The sequence below is a fragment of the Mus caroli genome, unplaced genomic scaffold (genome assembly GCF_900094665.2).
Source record: "Mus caroli unplaced genomic scaffold, CAROLI_EIJ_v1.1 scaffold_13302_1, whole genome shotgun sequence".
In the NCBI taxonomy this organism is placed as follows: domain Eukaryota; kingdom Metazoa; phylum Chordata; class Mammalia; order Rodentia; family Muridae; genus Mus; species Mus caroli.
The window spans coordinates 118-4,903 of record NW_018391405.1 but is presented as its reverse complement, the minus strand read 5'-3'; the positions used below and the strand labels follow the sequence as shown (position 1 = coordinate 4,903).

General features: G+C 38.9%; 1 pseudogene; it reads right to left on the bottom strand.

Moving 5' to 3' along the window:
* Positions 1 to 3,172: 3,172 nt before the first annotated feature.
* Positions 3,173 to 3,685, bottom strand: LOC110289165 (annotated as a pseudogene).
* Positions 3,686 to 4,786: the final 1,101 nt, after the last annotated feature.

Genomic DNA, 4,786 nt, shown 5'->3' with positions numbered 1-4,786 from the left:
CCTGTCTTGCCCCCTTCAGAGGCCAAGAAGCCTCTGCTAGTTTCCCTTCCCCCTTCCTATAACCCACATTCATCTCTTTCATTCTTGTCTTCCTGCATCTCTTGCATATTCATCCGCCTTCCTCCAGTATCAGAACTCGTCTCTCATCATATACCTCCTGGTTATACACCTAGGCTATATGACATTGTGAATGTGGTTGTTGGGGATAGCATCCAACCATATTGTTCTTGCAGAGCAGTGTCGATGACCCCAGTGGAAANGGTGTATTAACCATGCCTTATACTTCATTTTCAATATTATTTCTAAGATTTTGGCTTAATGAAATGATGTGCACATGCAATCCAGAGATCTGTGTGCTATGAATCTTTTTTTTTTTAACACCCTGATAATTTCACTGGCAACATAACTCACTTTAGGAAGGTCGCTTGTCAATTCAAAAACATACCCTATTACATCATGATTTAGCAAAGGAACAGCCCCATCCTCAGATAAATGCACCATTNTGCATAAACTGGAGCAGATTCTTTGCTGCCAGTGGCCTCGTTGCCCTCTAAGTCTCATGCAGACACAAAGCATTTAGCTCAAGATCCCAGGAGTGAGCAAAGACACTGAGTATCTGAGCCTTTCCAAAGTTTATTTCTCTATGCTAGGTTTCATTTCCAAGAGCACTTCATTTATTAAATATTTTGTTTATTATGAATCCTCTTCCTATGCTTGCATTTCATCCCCATAAAAATAGGACATTAGGTGAGTCATTTTCTCTCTCAAAGTAGTTAGAGTAGTTCTTAGTAGATCCTAGAGCTAGAACAACAGTTTACATACTAGTGAATAAATTCACTGGGCTGTTGTGGGAAGCCGTGCACAGTCGCCATTACAAGATGGTGCTGGCTTCCTCAGTGCCTAACTAGTAAACAAGCAATGTGCGTAGGTGCTGGAGAAAATTCGTGCCAAGTCACTGACCATCCTGGGGCGTAGTAGTGGGGTGATGAGTGAGCAGCTAATCAGGAGCTGACACATCACACAGAGGGGTATTTAAGCAGCTCCATTTTCCGGGTTTGGGGTCTTCCTGATAAGTAAGCAATAAAGCTTTGCCGTAGAAGGATCCGGTTGTCCGAGTGTGTTTTGCTGGCGAAACGTTACAAGGACAGGCTGTATTAGTGCTGTGTTATATAGTTTAAATTACTAGGACTTAAATTGTTCCACATCCCATTAAGAACTCATTTTAAGCTGGGCAATGGTGGTCCCATGCCTTTAATGCCAGCACTTAGAAGGCAGAGGCAGGCAGACCTCTATAAATCCCAGGACAGTCTGGTTTACAGTCTGGGGTTCTAGAACAGCCAGGACTACACAAAAAAAGCCTGTCTCAAAAAGAAATAAAACAAAGATTCATTTTAAAGAAAACATTGTCATATGTTTGTAATATCAATTATGACCCTTATTAATGGGATAGGTGGAGTTTATTTGCAGACATGGATCAGGTGAAAGCCCAGAGTTCTTTGATACTCACATTGCTGACCCAAAAGGAGAAGTCTGAGAAATCTCTATACAAATGCATCTTAGGGCTAGTGACAACTCACAGATTCATCATCACTAAAAAGCAATGGTATGTATTTTCATGAATTGACCAGAAGTTCATGTCCTTAAGTAAACAGAGTTTCCAATATATATCCCTGCCTTTCATTTACCATTACAGGTGTACAAGGAAGAATCTTCTAAATGGCATTTTCATGGTCTTGANTTCTCAATAATTTCTTTGGATAGCCAAATAATTTCCTGCTTTCCCACTTGTTACTTTAATAACTCCAAAAAACTATTTTTAAAAACTATAACTTTTATGCCTCCCTCATTAANATGTAGAAATATTTCTCTGCTTTTTGAAGCTGGTCTTGGGCAGTTTTGTTTGAGCAACTGTGTAAATAGAGGCTTGAAGAGTATTCAGGGTTTGTCATGTTTTAGCTTCTTTTGGGACAAAGATAATGAGAAAGAGCCCAAGGTAGCATCCTGGAGAGCTAGAATACCACCACACCAGTCCCTTTGAGTCATCCATGTGCTGACAAGTATATGGATCACCCTAAAATGTTTTCTTACAGTATTTTGAATAAATGAGATAATATTTGCTTTAAGCCAGTAACTTTCAGTGAGGTTTACAATATAGCAATATGGAACATGTAAAAGTTAAGTACAGACAACGGTAACTCAATCTGATTGAAGAACTAAATAGGAATAATTGCTGNCAATCTTCAGTTTGAAATTATTTTCCATGAAACAAACGAAATGCACCTATGTAGTAAGAACCAACATGGACAAAGTAACATGAATAAACAAACAGCACCTAAACAAACTGCAAAGAAACTACCCAACACAAAAACAAATCAGGCAGAGAAAATGTGATGATCATAGAAAAAGGAACTGTAATATTTTAGGTCACCTATATATCATCTAAATTACTTTTCTCATGGATAATGACTATGAAAGTATTAAGTTTTGGCAGTTCTTTTTTTTTTCAAAGAGAATGAATATTTAATTTGTTTCCCACAATGTTGCAAATCCCGTGTTTCACGATGGGAAAACAACAGCCAACACAGCACATGGTGAAACAAATACTCTCCTGCCTCTGACACTGTATAGCACTTCCCTGCATTCCCAGTCATTTCCAATGAGAAGACACTAAGTCTCTGACCAAAACCCAGTGGTGGATATGGGCAAGTTATAAAATTATGTAAAATACACCACTGTTATCTTGAATTATGAAATTTTTATAACCTGTAGATAGGGTCTCACCATATAGCTGTAGCTGGTCTAAAACTTGTTATGTAGACTGACCTCGAACTAACATCTGCCTGTTGAGTGTTGGGATTAAATGGTGGTCTGTCACCAAACCCAGTCTCATAACCACTTTTCACTGTACATGATCTTAAGAATTCTAAACACCGGGGCTTAAACCCTAGTCTAAATAACTAGTATGGTGAGTATCAAAAATCTGTACACTGTGTTTATCCGTATCCATTAGGAAGTTGGGGGTGAGTCTTAAGTAGCACTGTCAAGAACAGTTTCTTTCCATCAGTACTGCTAAAAGCTCTTTCAAGTCCTCTAGTCTCCGCTGGTTTAAGACAAGCATGCTGTAGCAGGTCACATCCAGTTTTATCTGGAAGTGGAGGGATGCTATCCATGGTCACTCCTCAGTGGACTTCACGTATTTCTCATATGCTTCTTCACTCATTAATTCACCCAGCTCTAAAGGGTCATCAATTCATCCAGGTCCAGTGTCATCCTGATCAGCCAACCATTTTAACAGGATTTGTTGACAAACCCTGTGTTTTCGGCAAGTGCTTCATTGACTTTGGTAACCTCTCCTGACAGAGGAGAGGAGAGTGCACTGGCAGCCTTCATGCTCTTCAAAGGGCCAAACTCCTTGATTTTTCAATTTTGTCCCTACTTCAGGCAGTCTACAGTAAGCAACATCTCCTCAAGCTTCCTGTGCAAAATTGCTGATCCCCTCCATTCCCATCCCTTCCTCTGTTGTTATCCATTTATGTTTCTCTGTGAATTTACGCACCTACAGCAAAGCAGATCTGTTGCTCAGTGAGCAGACAGCAGCAGCACTCAGCGCCCAGGGCTGCATCGGGCAGGTCAGGGCAGTGAGCAAGCTGCAGGCCACAGCTCTGCACGTTCCTTGCCACTTGATCTGAGGTCCAGAGGGTTACTGTGCTTTGCCTCTGCCACTGGGCTCTCAGGGGAGTTTTGCCAGTCTTATTGTTTTTCATGTTTATGTTTCCTAAGACCTCGGTATCTTAAGTTATTGGTCACATTACTTGGTATTGTTTCCTGTCTCCCTTTTGTTGAGTGGATTTTTAAAAATGTATTTTTATGTATGTTGGCATTCTGCTTGCATATCTGTGCTCGAGTGCCAGGTCATCTGGAACTACAGTGACAGAAAGTTGTGAGCTGCCATCTGGGTGCTGGGAATTGAACTGGGGTCCTCTGGAAGAATCAAGAATACCCAAGATGAAATAGTGACACCTTGCCTAAAAAGAGACAAAAAGCATTGGTCTTGGTAGGGCAAGCTTCCAATCTCAGCTCCTCAGGAGGCTGAAGCAGGAACATCTTGTATTTGAGGATGGTTACAACTAAGTAAGTATCAATAATAACAGCAATAATAAATATTCTGAAAAAAGCAACTTTATGAAGGGCTTATTTTGGCTTACAGTTTGAGCCTTTGCAAGATGTCCTCATACAAATACCTAGTCTCTTTATGACAGCCACAATGGCACAAATAAATTACCCCCAAATAAAAAAAATTATAAATCAAAGTTTTTATTATAATATATCATATAGTTTATTGTTCACTAAAGAACAAGAAGAAAAATTATAATCACATATATTTTATTATATTATACCATTCATTTATTATATATCCACAACATTTTTCAAAACTAAATGTAATATGGAATTGTGTAAAAAATGACAGTTAACTAAAATTTACCTCTAGAGAGACAAAAAAAGAATCCCAGAATTATCAAGCTACTATTCCATAGGAAATCAACATTTAGGACCATGTAAATCCAGTATTGCAGTTTCAGAAATTAGAAAATGAAAAATATCAAATTTATTATATTCAACAAGTATATATCTTTCTACCAAAATATGACCAAAATAGTAGAACACTCACATACAGAAAAAGCAATATCAAAATTTTACAAAAGTAGGTCCTGGGATATGAGACCTGAACTGAATCATCAGNATCCATGAGAAATAGCCCAGTGTAGTGCTGCATATAACTCAAGGG